At 43.6% G+C, this 15,725-nt stretch overlaps 1 long non-coding RNA gene across 1 annotated transcript in view; it reads left to right on the top strand.

Moving 5' to 3' along the window:
- Window positions 1–15,147, top strand: part of LOC102393072 — a 139,724-nt gene extending 124,577 nt beyond the window's left edge. The window contains exon 4 of the long non-coding RNA XR_006544943.1: window positions 13,350–15,147. This is a non-coding gene — a long non-coding RNA (uncharacterized LOC102393072). The remainder of the gene's footprint in view (window positions 1–13,349) is intronic.
- The last annotated feature ends 578 nt before the right edge of the window (window positions 15,148–15,725 follow it).

Here is a 15,725-nt window from a genome sequence, read left to right as displayed (position 1 = left end):
GCCAGAGGTAGTAGATGGTTTAGGTAAATGACAGTTTCTCATGGGTGAAGAGACCACAGTAAGGCAAAATCAGACAGTTAATTAAGAAGGAGTAAACTTATAAAGTAAAAAGAAGAGCGGGAATTAAGAGAAAATTCAGTATACCTAGGAACCTTAAATGTTAAGCAACCAACAATCAGAGAGTTTGTTGAAATCAGAAACCAATCTTGCTGGGTTTTTGAAGGTTAAGACCTCTGAAGTTAACAGTTGGCAGGTGTCACGGACTGATGTTGATGTCTGCATAAAATTCATGGGTTAAACCCCCCCAGTGTGATGGTGTTTGGAAGTGCGGCCTTTGGAAGGTAATTAGATGATGTCATGAGGGTATAAAAAATATAAAATTCAACCAAGTAAATTTGAAGACCTAGTTGGCTTTGTTCAGCAATTCATGAATCAGATAGCATTGTTGTTTAATCGCTAAGTTGTGTCCAACTCTTTTTGACCCCATGGACTGTAGCCCACCAGCCACCAGGCTCCTCTGTCCATGAGATTTCCCAGGCAAGAATACTGGAGTGGGTTGCCATTTCCTTCTCCAGGGGATTTTCCCAATTCAGGGATCGAACTCACATCTCCTGCATTGGCAGGCAGATTCTTTACCACTGAGCCCCCAGGGAAGCCCATCTAGCAAATAGAAGAGTGCTGTGAGGGGTTGTACAAAATGGAAAGTTTTTATAGGAAGAACGGAGGGAGCTATCAGCAAAATGAAAGAAAGGATTATTTTTGGACCAAGACATCTTTGGGGGAGGAAGGAACAGGCAAAGGTTTTATCATGCAAGTACTCAAAAAGATATTTAAGATCTATCCTATTATCAAGAACAACCATGGCCAGAGAGTCTGAGGATCTTTTCTGGACAAGTAATACCTTAGCCATAGAATCTGCAATGTCTTTAAGAATTAAGGAGAGGTTTCTGATCATATTCCTATTTGTATCTACTCTTATTCAGGGAATGGATTTGTTCACAGGAATCACTGTGTTTACTCATTTAAGCCAGGAGTCAGTTGTAGACTTTTCCTAGGCTGAAATAGAGTCATCCTAAACTCTAGCGGTAATTCCCATCCACCCTTTCCCTTAGCAGTGGCCTGAGAGAGAGAGAGATAGAGATAGTGGCCTGTGTTATCTTTCTAGGTCAATGCCAAAGTAATGGAAGAAATAGAAAGGGTTCTTATTTAAAGAACGAAACCTTGATATTGCCTTTGATGTAAACATTCAGCATTGATATGAGCTAGACTTCTCCTGTTTGTCAGTTTGATCAGGAAGTCTCCAGTGTTCGTACAAGACCAGGTGTCATGTGGAGCCTTTGTCCGCTGTGAGATGTGTACCCAAGGCTCAAATCTCTGAAGCTGGATTGCCCCCTGCATAGTGAGGGGGACCTGGCACAGTCCCTTCCAAGGAGACTTAAGGGCAGTCCTTGTTCTAAGTGATTCCAGATCCAAAGGGTAGGAGACAATTGGGAATGTTAATTGGAGAGTCATGGCCAAATATTTGAGGAAACTAGAAGAATGCAGGATCCAGTCCAGTTTACTGATATAAAAAACCTCAAAGATAATAAGACTAGAATCTAGTTTCTACAAAAGTGAAAACAATTTTTCACTTTACAATACTCCCCATTTTTTTCCCCTACATGGGAAAACTAATTTGTTCAACAATGAGTATGAAAACAAGAATGCTCGCTGAGAGTTTCTGAGTTCTGGAAGGATCAAGTAGGGACAAAAAGTAAAGGTTTCATCATTATTCACAAAGATATATCTTACCAAAATGTCGACAGCTTAAGAGAAAAGATTTCTTTACATATGTAAAATAATTTTAAGAACCAGCAACACAAAGTCAAAAAGATTATAGTCATCCTCATCAGTTCATTTAGTCCCATGCTATTCATTCTTGTTCTGCTTGAATTCAATGTATCCATTAGTTTTCTCAGACTTGCCTAATGACCAAGGGTGGTGCAGGCCCTGAGAATCCCAAGAAGTTGGTGAGGTTTAAGACTCACATGGTTTGCCCAGTGAAGGGATTGCCTCGATCCATGAGGAACAGGTTCTCTAACAGTTTCTTTGCCATGGTAAAGGCATCAGCTTTGCAGCAAGGGAATGCTTTACTCCTGCAGAAAGTATACATACAATTCCAGGAGCATATTGATAGCCCACACTCAGTGGCAGTTGAATGAAGTTCAGCTGCAAGTATTCAAGTGTTTAGAGGGAGCGGTCTGAGTCCTCTCTCTAGGGACAAAAATAGCTTTTTTTTTTTTACACTTTTAAAAAAAGTGCACTAGGTAAGTGAGCGCTGCCATGCTGAGTCACTTCAGTCATGTCCAACTCTTTGCGACCCTATGGACTGTAGCCTGCCAGGCTCCTCTGTTCGTGGGATTCTCCGAACAAGAATACTGGAGTGGGTTGACATTTCCTCCTCCAGGGGATCTTCCCAACACAGGGATTGAAACTGTATCTCTTATGTCTCCTGCATTGGCAGGCTGGTTCTTTACCACTAGTGCTACCTGGGAAGCCCAGCTAAGTAAAGGAATTCAAAAAGAAAAACAAAAATGGGGTTTTCCAGGCAGCCTGGAAGAACCCAAGAAGCCATCTCAGGCTTCTCAACAGCCACCATTTACCCATCTTAATTTCTCTGACTCAGGAGCAGATTATTGTCAATGTTACATGTTACATCAAAATGGCAAAATTCTGGAAATGAGGAGTCATTTTTTTGCCAGTTTTTCTGATCATAAAGTTATTAGATCATTTAAAATATCTTGTCAGATTTTAGCCAGCTGCTGCTGCTGCTAAGTCACTTCAGTCGTGTCCGACTCTGTGCAACCCCATAGATGGCAGCCCACCAGGCTCCGCCGTCCCTGGGATTCTCCAGGCAAGAACACTGGAGTGGGTTGCCACTTCCTTCTCCAATGCATGAAAGTGAAAAGTGAAAGTGAAGTCGCTCAGTCGTGTCCGACTCCTAGTGACCTCATGGACTGCAGCCTACCAGGCTCCTCCATCCATGGGATTTTCCAGGCAAGAGTACTGGAGTGGGGTACCATTGCCTTCTCCCAATTTTAGCCAGAACAAATAATAAATATTATTGGCAATGTTGAATGAACCCATTAATTTTCATTTTAGTTTACCCTTGGCTGTTTATGGGAATAACATAGTTTTGGTTTTGTTTTTGTTTTTTACCAGGAAATCCCTTAGAATCCTATAAACTTTGGAAGGGACACTGAAGTTGATGCTGAAGAATTTGTACAGGGCCTTTGAAGATAATCTCTGTTCCTGTGCCCCTGTTGATTATAATTGAGACATCAATTTCTGGGCCAGTGTTTTCATAATGGACCTCTCAGAGGGTATAACGGGGAAAGCCTAGATGTGGTTTTAGGTCTCTGGCCCTGGAGCTGCTGTAGCTGTAAAGCTATTAAATTTGCAGCTTCCTGCTTTCAATCCTGCTCTGGGATCCTTTCAAAATGCTCAGCCACAGTCATGGCTTCAGGCACGCTTGTGGCACGCCATCTTATTTTGTGTTTTTTGATAATGGCTTGTAAAAGATCAGTTGCTATTCTGTGACCCCTTTCTGGCCACCAATCCGGAATATCAACCTTTTGCTTCTGAAGCCAAAAACTCATCCTCAGGGCACCAATGCTGATCGAGTCTCTGAAACAGAGCTTTGGGAGAAGTGGAAAATAATAAGCTTTATTGCTTTGCCAGACAGAGGGGAACACAGCGGGCTCCTGCCCTTGAAAACTGTGTCCCTACCTGGAGGATTTGATGAGGAGTTTTATAGTAGTTCAAGGGTGAGGGTGCTGACAAGATTAGGGTGTATGCAGGGCCTCCAGTCCTCTAATCTGGTCTCAGGAAGTCTTCTTGAGGAGCTTCTCTGGTTCCTTTAATCCTGCCTCAGGTGGTTTCTTGGCTGCTCCTCCCTTGATGAGCAACCAAAGAGCAACTGCCCTTTGGAAATCAGAGAAGGTCACAGAGGCTGGACTCTTCCCTGCAAACAGGAACCTGGGTGGTAGGGTGGACAGAGAGATTTCTATGCCCAGGAGCCCCACAGGGTACTGCACGGTTTCACCACCAACATGTGCCATCACAAAAGGTGAGGTCAGCCTCAAAATGTGGTGTGGTCAGCTTTTATGGGCTGGGTAATTTCATAGGCCAGTGAATAGGAGGATTATTCCAAGTATTTGGGGGAAGGGGCAGATACTTCCAGGAATTGAACCACCATCCACTTTTTGGTTTTTGATGGTCGGCCTTGAAACTGTCATGGTGTCTATCGTGTGTCATTTAGCTTGTTGATGCTTTACGATAAATGTACACTGAGGCTCAGGGTCTGGTGGAAGTTGACCTGCCCACCGTCTTGGACCCCTCTTCAGCTTATGTTGTGTCCTCAGGCCATGTCATTCTCTCAGATGTTGTGCCCTGCCCCCCTTTCTTCCTGTTTCAGTGTGAGGAGGTTCATTTGTAACCTGGGTAGTTTTATTATAAGTGGTAACAGTCTAAATAGTCTCTTCAAAGTGAAAAAGCAGTTCAGACACAGTTAGTAAAACACAAGTGAGTTCTCAGGTGAAAAAGGAAAGAACGAGGCAGTAGGAGTCATGTCAGTGGTCTGTCTTTCTTTTTAAGGTATCACTTGTATGTTTAATTTTGTATTAGCTCTTTGCAATGAATTTTTCAGTGAAGCTACTTTGCAGTTTAGAAATCTTTTGTAGGCTTTTTCATAGCCTTTGCTTTTAAAGTGCACTTTTTAAATAATTTTATCTATTCAGAATGTTCCCAAGATTGTTGTAATTCCCCTTAGGGTTGGTATCAGTTTGGTTAGTTCTTGGCCATGAATAGAGTTTAACCCATATTTCTATCCAGTCATGTCTAAGTGCAAATGGGGTGCAACTCACATTTCTATTTGACCATACTTTGGAGCCCCCAACTTCATGGCTACAGAGCCAAGCTCTCAGGATGTAAATAAGTTTCTATGCAAAACAGAACAGACGTGTGCCCCTTGATATGTCTGTAGTAACCTTGAGATGTTACTGCGTCCTAGCCTTTAACAGTTCCCTATGTGGAATCTGGGGGAGGATCCCAAACAAATGGGGAATTGCAGCCTACACCATCCACAGTTCCCTATGTGGAATCTGGGAACAGAATCAAGGGCTGGGGTTTTCCACTATTGGCAATAACCAGAAGATATTACTGCATCCTGGGAATTGTGGTCTGAAAGACGAGGAGCTTAGCTCTGAGCAGAACTGTCTGCCAGCTCAGTCAGGCTCCAGACTGAATCCTTGACCAGCTCAAGCTGACCTGCCCTGTAAAGGAAAGCCATTTAGCTTGGGAGCTTGAATACACAAAGAGCGGAGAAACTTAACAATGGCCCTAGGAAATGGTGGGAAAAACAGTAAACTCAAAGTGTTCTCTGGGCTCCATGTCTGTGTATCTGGGGGTTGTCTGCAGGTGCCATTGGAAACTCCCTTCAGTCCCACCACTGCTACCACATAAATATGTGAAAAATAAAACAGAATTCAATCAACAGAAAGATCCAGTTGTCTTTACCCAGTGATTTGTGAACCAGGCAGCATCCTGTCTAGCAACTGGAAGGGTGCTCCAAGGGGCTGTACAAAATGAAAGACTTTTACCAGAAGTAGGAAGGGCAAGGGAGTTATTAGCCAAATAAAATAAAGGATTATTTTTAATCAAGAACACTTTCCTTTGAAGGGGAAGAAACTTTGAGGGTTTTTTCCTGCAGGTATCTCTTTTTCTTGAGGGAGTTGGAGAGGGCCCACCTGATAGATTACCTTACTGGTTTGACCAGAAAATTCCAGACTAGTCGATTAAGATTTCTTTTCTGGAGAAGGTCAAAACTGCAGTTAAGTCAGTAATTAAGGCTAGCTTTGGTACCAAGGGCTTTACCACAAGTGATGTCCTTTGGGGCTTGCGGTTTTCTCTTTAACATTGACTAAGACAGCAGATTAATTATGAATTTTAATAATTTGTTCCAGCAAATGAGTCTTTTTTTTAATAGTTACTGAATTTCCTTTTTTTGTTATGAAGTTGTGTTTCTTTTATTTGAAGGTTACAGGTATCCAGACTCACTAGTTTCCCTATAGCTGATCTTCTCGATTGTCTATTTCATGTCATTGCTAGTACTATGTATCATACTTTTCCAGTAACTGGTAGCAGCAGAACTAGGATGCCCAGATGACAATGCAGACATCAAAAGAGTTCCCATAAAATGAGAGATGTTTTAGAACTTCTGGATCTTTAATATGTTCACTGGCGGCCGAGAGGAGCTACCTACCCCATGTCCGAGGTCAGAGGGGCGGCGACGAGAGGAGCTACCCCGAGTCCGAGGTCAGGGGCGGCGGCCAGGAGGAGGTACCCCACGCCCCCACACCCGAGGCCAGGGGCGGTGGCCAGGAGAAGCAATCCCAAGTCCGAGGCCAGGGGCAGCGGCCTGGAGGACCAACCCCATGTCCAAGGAGCCATGGCTGTGCGGGCGCAGGAGGGCCTAGAGGAGCTATCCCACGTTGAAGGTCAGGAAGGGTGGTGGTAAGGAGATACCTCTTGTCTGAGGTAAGAAGCAGTGGCTGCACTTTGCTGGAGTAGCCGTGAAGAAATACCCCAGGCAAAAGGTAAGAGAAACCCAAGTAAGACAGTAGGTGTTGCAAGAGGGCATCAGAGGGCAGACACACTGAAACCATACTCACAGAAAACTAGTCAATCTAATCACACTAGGACCACAGCCTTGTCTAACTCAAAGAAACTAAGCCATGCCCGTGGGGCCACCCAAGATGGGCAGGTCATGGTGGAGAGATCTGACAGAATGTGGTCCACTGGAGAAGGGAATGGCAAACCACTTCAGTATTCTTGCCTTGAGAACCCCATAAACAGTATGAAAAGGCAAAATGATAGGATACTGAAAGAGAAACTCCCCAGGTCAGTAGGTGCCCAATATGCTACTGGAGATCAGTGAAGAAATAACTCCAGAAAGAATGAAGGGATGGAGCCAAAGCAAAAACAATACCCAGCTGTGGATGTGACTGGTGACAGAAGCAAGGTCTGATGCTGTAAAGAGCAATATTGCATAGGAACCTGGAATGTCAGGTCCATGAATCAAGGCAAATTGGAAGTGGTCAAACAAGAGATGGCAAGAGTGAATGTCGACATTCTAGGAATCAGTGAACTCAAATGGACTGGAATGGGTGAATTTAACTCAGATGACCATTATATCTACTACTGCGGGCAGGAATCCCTCAGAAGAAATGGAGTGGCCATCATGGTCAACAAAAGAGTCCGAAATGCAGTACTTGGATGCAATCTCAAAAACAATAGAATGATCTCTGTTCGTTTCCAAGAGAAACCATTCAATATCACAGTAATCCAAGTCTATGCCCCAACCAGTAATGCTGAAGAAGCTGAAGTTGAACGGTTCTATGAAGACCTACAAGACCTTTTAGAACTAACACCCAAAAAAGATGTCCTTTTCATTATAGGGGACTGGAATGCAAAAGTAGGAAGTCAAGAAATACCTGGAGTAACAGGCAAATTTGCCCTTGGAGTATGAATGAAGCAGGGCAAAGGCTAATAGAGTTTTTCCAAGAGAACACACTGGTCATAGCAAACACCCTCTTCCAACAACAGAAGAGAAGACTCTACACGTGGACATCACCAGATGGTCAACACCGAAATCAGATTGATTATATTCTTTGCAGCCAAAGATGGAGAAGCTCTATACAGTCAGCAAAAACAAGACCAGGAGCTGACTGTGGCTCAGATAATGAACTCCTTATTGCCAAATTCAGACTTAAATTGAAGAAAGTAGGGAAAACCACTAGACCATACAGGTATGACCTAAATCATATCCGTTATGATTATACAGTGGAAGAGAGAAATAGATTTAAGGACCTAGATCTGATAGATGGAGTGCCTGATGAGCTATGGAATGAGGTTCACGACATTGTACAGGAGACAGGGATCAAGACCATCCCCATGGAAAAGAAATGCAAAACAGCAAAATGGCTGTCTGGAGAGGCCTTACAAGTATCTGTGAAAAGAAGAGAAGTGAAAAGCAAAGGAGCAAAGGAAAGATATAAGCATCTGAATGCAGAGTTCCAAAGAATAGCAAGAAATAAGAAAGCCTTCTTCAGTGATCAATGCAAAGAAATAGAGGAAAACAACAGAATGGGAAAGACTAGAGATCTCTTCAAGAAAATTAGAGATACCAAGGGAACATTTCATGCAAAGATGGGCTTGATAAAGGACAGAAATGGTATGGAACTAACAGAAGCAGAAGATATTAAGAAGAGATGGCAAGAATACACAGAACTGTACAAAAAAGATCTTCATGACCCAGATAATCACGATGGTGTGATCACTGACCTAGAGTCAGACATCCTGGAATGTGAAGTCAAGTGGGCCTTAGAAAGCATCACTATGAACAAAGCTAGTGGAGGTGATGGAATTCCAGTTGAGCTCTTTCAAATCCTGAAAGATGATGCTGTGAAAGTGCTGTACTCAATATGCCAGCACATTTGGAAAGCTCAGCAGTGGCCACAGGACTGGAAAAGGTCAGTTTTCATTCCAATCCCAAAGAAAGGCAATGCCAAAGAATGCTCAAACTACTGCACAATTGCACTCATCTCACACTCTAGTAAAGTAATGCTCAAAATTTTCCAAGCCAGGCTTCAGCAATATGTGAACTGTGAACTTCCTGATGTTCAAGCTAGTTTTAGAAAAGGCAGAGGAACCAGAGATCCAATTGCCAACATCCGCTGGATCATGGAAAAAGCAAGAGAATTCCAGAAAAACATCTATTTCTGCTTTATTGACTATGCCAAGGCCTTTGACTATGTGGATCACAATAAACTGTGGAAAATTCTTAAAGAGATGGGAATACCAGACCACCTGATCTGCCTCTTGAGAAATTTGTATGCAGGTCAGGAAGCAACAGTTGGAACTGGACATGGAACAGCAGACTGGTTCCAAATAGGAAAAGGAGTACGTCAAGGCTGTATATTGTCACCCTGCTTATTTAACTTATATGCAGAGTACATCATGAGAAACGCTGGGCTGGAAGAAGCACAAGCTGGAATCAAGATTGCCGGGAGAAATATCAATAACCTCAGATATGCAGATGACACCACCCTTATGGCAGAAAGTGAAGAGGAACTAAAAAGCCTCTTGATGAAAGTGAAAGTGGAGGGTGAAAAAGTTGGCTTAAAGCTCAACATTCAGAAAACGAAGATCATGGCATCTGGTCCCACCACTTCATGGGAAATAGATGGGGAAACAGTGGAAACAGTGTCAGACTTTATTTTTCTGGGCTCCAAAATCACTGCAGATGGTGACTGCAGCCATGAAATTAAAAGACGCTTACTCCTTGGAAAGAAAGTTATGACCAACCTAGATAGCATATTCAAAAGTAGAGACATTACTTTGCCAACAAAGGTTTGTCTAGTCAAGGCTATGGTTTTTCCTGTGGTCATGTATGGATGTGAGAGTTGGACTGTGAAGAAGGCTGAGTGCCGCAGAATTGATGCCTTTGAACTGTGGTGTTGGAGAAGACTCTTGAGAGTCCCTTGGCCTGCAAGGAGATCCAACCAGTCCATTCTGAAGGAGATCAGCCCTGGGATTTCTTTGGAAGGAATGATGCTAAAGCTGAAACTCCAGTACTTTGGCCACCTCATGCGAAGAGTTGACTCATTGGAAAAGACTCTGATGCTGGGAGGGATTGGGGGCAGGAGGAGAAGGGGACAACAGAGAATGAGAGGGGGCAGGAGGAGAAGGGGACGACAGAGGATGAGATGTCTGGATGGCATCACTGACTCGATGGACGTGAGTCTGGGTGAACTCCGGGAGTTGGTGATGGACAGGGAGGCCTGGCGTGCTGCGATTCATGGGGTCGCAAAGAGTCGGACACGACTGAGCGACTGAACTGAACTGAACTGAATACATAAATCTAGTATATTTCTTGGTGAATAAAAATTGAAGTTTTTAAAAATGTATTCGTTTCTTGTTAGAATGTTTGATATTGATGTAATAATGATGGAAACCCTGTTTTTGCCCTTTGAGTGTTCATCCTTGTTCTTGAGTAGAAAGCAGATCTGTGAGAGGGATTCTAAATACTGAATAGATTCAAGTTGTGAATAGTTTCTGCTTCATCTGTTTCAAGTATATCAAATCATTCTGATCCCAAAAATTTTGCATGTAAGCAATGGTCTAAATCTCTTTTGAGACTAATATTATTTCCTAATGACCAGCTATTCTTTCTGAGATTAGATTGCTTTTTTAAGTGATGCTGCTGCTGCTGCTAAGTCACTTCAGTCGTGTCAGACTCTGTGTGACCCCATAGACGGCAGCCCACCAGGCTCCCTTGTCCCTGGGATTCTCCAGGCAAGAATTCTGGAGTGGGTTGCCATTTCCTTCTCCACATCCCTCTGATTCTTTCTTAGAAGGAAAGCAGGCCACTTTAGATAATAATCCCATGACTCTTTGGTAAAGGACTTTTTTTTATTGCTGATTTTATTTATTCCCAGAAGCCCCTGGAAACTGTTCCTCCCCCGCTGCTGACCTGCTGTCTGGAATCGAGGTTCTGTGGTGAACTAGGTGGTTGGGCCAATTATCCAGCCGTCAAGACTGCCTGGACCTCAGCCTTCCCCCTTACACAGGTCTCCCCGTTCCCTTAGTTCTCTCTCATCTTCAGGGCTTTCTCTCACTATTCCCGGAACCCAGGAGAGCCGTGTCAACTAGTGGTTAAAAGCATAGATTCGAATTTCAGACAGATCTCAGTTTAAATCTTGGTTCTGCTATGTAAATATTATGTAACACTGGGAATGACATCTATAAAAAAGGTATCCTTGGGAATTTCCTGGCAGTCCAGTGGTTAGGACTCAGCGCTTTCACTGCTATGGGCCTGGGATTCAATCCCTTGTGCATGAACTGAGATCCATCAAGCCTCTATCGCTCTGGAATGTTTGGGACGGGGGGTGAAGGGGGGTTTAAAATGAGAGGACGTGCATGAAGTACCTGAGAGTAGCTGCACACAGGAGGGATGCACTGAATGTCAGTTTCCTGAACCCATTCCTTCCCTTGCTTTTCCAAGTTTCAACTCAAAACTGACTTCAAGTAGCTCTCATTGTAACAAATGTAACAAAATGCAACCAAAAGAAAGATCTAATTGTCTTTACTTAATGATTTGTGAATCAGGCAGCCTCCCATCTGGCAACTGGAAGGGTGCTCCAAGGGCTTGTACACACAGATGTCAATAACGGGTGCAACTGAGTGTCAGGGAAGTTACGCATCTTCCCTAAGAGGGTAGAGTCAATGGCAGTCAAGGATCAAACGCAGAGTGGTCTGCCCTTGACCTCTGCACCAGACAGCCTCCTGGGAGCTGCTGCCAACCCACACAGGATGGGGCGCTCCCCTTAAAGGCAGGCCGAGATACAGAGCACACAAAAAGACCAGAGTGGACACAGGATAGCTGAAAGTAAGCAAAAAGCCTTCACTGGAGGATATATAGCATCCCCTCTTGGCACCCCACTCCAGTACTCTTGCCTGGAAAATCCCATGGATGCAGGAGCCTGGTAGGCTGCAGTCCATGGGGTCGCTAAGAGTCGGTCACGACTGACCAACTTCACTTTCACTTTTCACTTTCATGCATTGGAGAAGGAAATGGCAACCCACTCCAGTGTTCTTGCCTGGAGAATCCCAGGGACGGGGGAGCCTGGTGGGCTGCCGTCTATGGGATCACACAGAGTCGGACACGACTGAAGTGACTTAGCAGCAGCAGCAGTATATTTTGGGGCTTCCCTGGTGGCTCAATGGTAGAAGAATCCACCTGCCAATGCAGGAGACGCAGGTTCAATCCTTGGGTCAGGAAGATCCCCTGTAGTAGGAAATGGCAACCTGCTCCAGTAATCTTGCCTGGGAAATCCCATGGACAGAGGAGGCTCATGGGCTACAGTCCATGGGGTCGCAATGAGTCAGACATGACTGAGCACGCACACACCTACAGTATATTTTTAGAATTTTTAAACAATTAGTATCATAGAGCCTGGGTGTAGGAATAATGCCAAGGCTTGAGACCTCATAAAAGTATGCATATACATTGTTTACTTTTGTGCATATGTCTGGGTGTTTGCACAGGTAGATGTGTGCATACACAGAATGAGTGTAACTTGATCTAGATGGAATTTCACTTTGAAAGAAGTAATTTACTGCATATATGATGCATTAGCTCTGACAAAGGAAAAATATTCCAGAAAAAAATTGTAGTACCTCTTATAAAGAATTCCTTAGATGACTGTTCTGTGCTGTCTTAACTTTGAATAGATTGATCCTTTCTCAAGTCCTTGTCAAATAAAATAAGTCTTCATCAGACCAAAATGAAATTGTCTATTTTAAAGTTTATTTGAAGAGGAGCTTACTTTCTATCCAAGACTGAAACTTACTTTGTAATGTAAATGCCAATTATGGAAAATAGTACATAACCATTATCAAGGTTCTCTTTCAAAATGAACTCAGCTTGTGGAGTTTGACACTCATTTCCATGTTGTTGGAGTGACTTCTTGAACTGGCACAGTTGTTATTCATTTGAAAGGAGATTTTAAGTGAATTTGGGGAACTTCCACCCTCCCCACCCCCATCTGCCTCCCATTCAGATTGCCGCAGCATTTGTCACCTGACACCGCTGATCCTTCCCATTCCTGTTACCTTAGCAATCAGTAGAGCAAACTCCCATCTAGCCTTCCTAGCTAGAAATTCGTGTACCCTTAGCCTTCTCTCTCCCTTACAGCCCCCACACTCCACTTACCGCTAATACCTGCTCAAGCCTGTCCTTCTCCGCCTTATAGCCATTTCCCGGAGTTTCAGAGGCCCATGTTTCCTCTCCTAGGCTGTTAGAAGGCTGCGCCTAAGCTCTCTCTCCCTCATCTCCTGAGTCACTGAGCACATGTCTGTTGCTTCAGACACACTAGGTTCTCACCTTTCTTGAAATATTTCCGGCCGTTTCAAAAGTCCCTGACTTTTTCTTCCCGGCTCTATTTTTATTCCGCTTAGCTGAAAAAAACAAAAAGCAAAAACCAGAAAGCCAGCCACCAGTCAGGATTCATCTCAAATGCCACCACCTCCGTGAAGCCTTCCCTGACTGACACTTTTGGATTCCAACAAATGTATATTTTATGGCACACAGCATACTGTAGCATAACTTATTTTTAATTACTGCCTCCCCCCACTGGACTCAGCTGCCTGAGAACAGGGATGACTTCTTAACTAGTCTGGGTAACTGACATAGCTGACATTTTAGATGACATGTCTACTCTAAGAAATGTATTATTTTTTACTTTTAGAATTAACTGAAGATATGCATTCTGAAGGTATGGAAGTACCTCTCAAACTACTGTGATCATCCTGTCCCCAAGGTGAGTCTGTCCTCGTATTGTCCACAAACGCTTCATCCAGCATAATTCCAAGTGACGACAGGAAACAGGGGCTGCCGCCCCTCACGTAAACAGCTCTCCACTCTGATGGGACTAATCGATTTGGGGGAGATTATCCTGCTGTGTGTGCCTTCCTCCCAATAAAATTGTGTGTTGCTCACTCTCTTTAAGGCCTGGCTTAATCGATGCTATGAATCCAAACCACATTTCGAGCTCCTGTTAAGAATCCAGTGCTTCTGAGTATTAGCTTAGTGGCAATCAGTTTAACCTCCCCATCATGGATTCTGTTGTGAGAGGAGATATAAATTAGGCTTTAGATTGCTTATTCTGAGTAGCTCAGGAGCAGAATTTTCATGAAATCATCTTGAAAATCCAGAAGACTCTATATCATGGCACCATAATCCAGTTTCTTCCTCATTCACCCATCTGACATCTCCTGGGGGAAAAAAAATGAGTATTTTAGGCAGGAGACAAACTCAAGGGAAACAAGGGGTTTGGGGGTGAAAATAGGGGGGCAGAAGAGAACTCTTGTTTTGGTGAAATGGATCCGCCCACTCGGTATACCAACATTCTCCATCTGCTGGCTTCCTCTACTTTTCCACTCCATTTGACTCCCCCACCTGCAAGGTCAGCTGCTCCAAGGAGCAATTTATAAACTTGCAGCTCATATTGTGGTTGCTGTTCCAGGACTGACATGAAATTAAATCAGTCTTGAGTGCTGCAGGATACAAAAGCTACCTTCCGAGTTTACGGAGCCCTCCACAACTCCTCATAAATCTTGGAAAGGTAGCATTCCACCAGTAACTGCCCAGTTTCTCTGCTCACAAAAGGACCTTGAAATGGAAACAACGGAGTTTTCTTTGAGGCCATATTTCATACCACGGAGAGAAAGATGTATGTGGAAGCCACATTCTTAAATGCCCTTTTCCAACTCTAGGCGAGCACTGGGGAAGACAGTGTGAAATAAACCCTTAACTTATGCCTCCATGTTCAAAATTATGGGGGCCACAGGATATGAAAACACCCACAAAAAATCTGTCTGTACTCACAAAGCCTCTTTATTGTTTTTCAAGAGCAGAAGGTAAGTTTTTAAAAATGCAATGAGCCTAGAAACATGCCTTTGCTACAAATGTTTCACCCCTCAATGTCCAGAGACTCCAAAGCTTATTACTGGGAGGCTCATCAGTAGACTGAGAAGGAAGCAGATGCTGTCACGTGGTCCTGTTGAATCTACCCAATGGTAACTCATTCATGTCTTTTTTAATGTTTTAAAACTTAAACGATGAATCGAATCTGCCTTAACATTGTGGGACACAGTCTGTTACTAAGTCCTATGCAAAGTGTCTTTTAGGCATTAACATTTATTTTCCCCAAAGCTCTCTGAGCAGAGATTATTATGATCCCCTGTGATGGTTAATTTTATGTGTCAGCTAGCTCAGCCACGGTACCCAGTTTTTGGCCAAACACCAGTTGAGATGTCACTGTGAAGGTATGTTTTAGTTGAGATTAACACTTAAATCCGTCGACTTTGAGTAACGCAGTTTACCTTCTGTAATGTGAGTGAGCTCTTCTAATCAGTTGAAGGGCTTAAAAAATGACTACATTCCCCCCAAGAAAGAGGGAATTCTGCCTCCAGACTGCTTTTAGACTCAGGCTGCAGAATCAGTCTTCCCTGAGCCTGAGCCCCAGGCCTGCAAATTTCCCACTCACCAACCCCCACAATCCATGCACTAGTTCCTTAAAATAAATCTCTGTATAAATAAATGGATAGATATTATATCTGTAGATATATTGCATTATATATATGGAAAGAGAAAGAGAGAGTTCTCTGGAGAACCCTGACTAATAATCTCTATTGTACAAATGATGAAACAAAGTCTCAGGGAGATCCAATAATTTGCCCTCAGCCACACAGCTAGGTAGTGGCGGGCAGAGTATGGGGGCCATCTCTTTTGCAGGGCCATTCTCCCAATTAAACAAGAACCCCCATTCCTTTCAGCCTGCAGCCAATAACCACATGAGGGACACAGGAGAAGTTGCTTGTATTTAATCCTGTCATCACTTTATTGGAAAGCTTTTCACTACAGTCCGAGTGAGGGAAAATGATTTGCTTGGGATGAATGTGGCCACCAGTGCGTTATTTCCCTTAATCTAAACAGAGCCTCAGACACACTCCATTGATCACGCCTTCAAGCTGAAAGGTGGCCTTAAAGCCGGCCAGCAAATATTATGTTTCTCAGGCAGCCCTATGCTGTCAACCACATTTCCTGATCCACTCTGATTAGA

This window comes from Bubalus bubalis, chromosome 15 (genome assembly GCF_019923935.1).
Source record: "Bubalus bubalis isolate 160015118507 breed Murrah chromosome 15, NDDB_SH_1, whole genome shotgun sequence".
Lineage (NCBI taxonomy): Eukaryota > Metazoa > Chordata > Mammalia > Artiodactyla > Bovidae > Bubalus > Bubalus bubalis.
The sequence above is the reverse complement of the archived record's forward strand: the minus strand, read 5'-3'. Positions and strand labels throughout refer to the sequence as shown.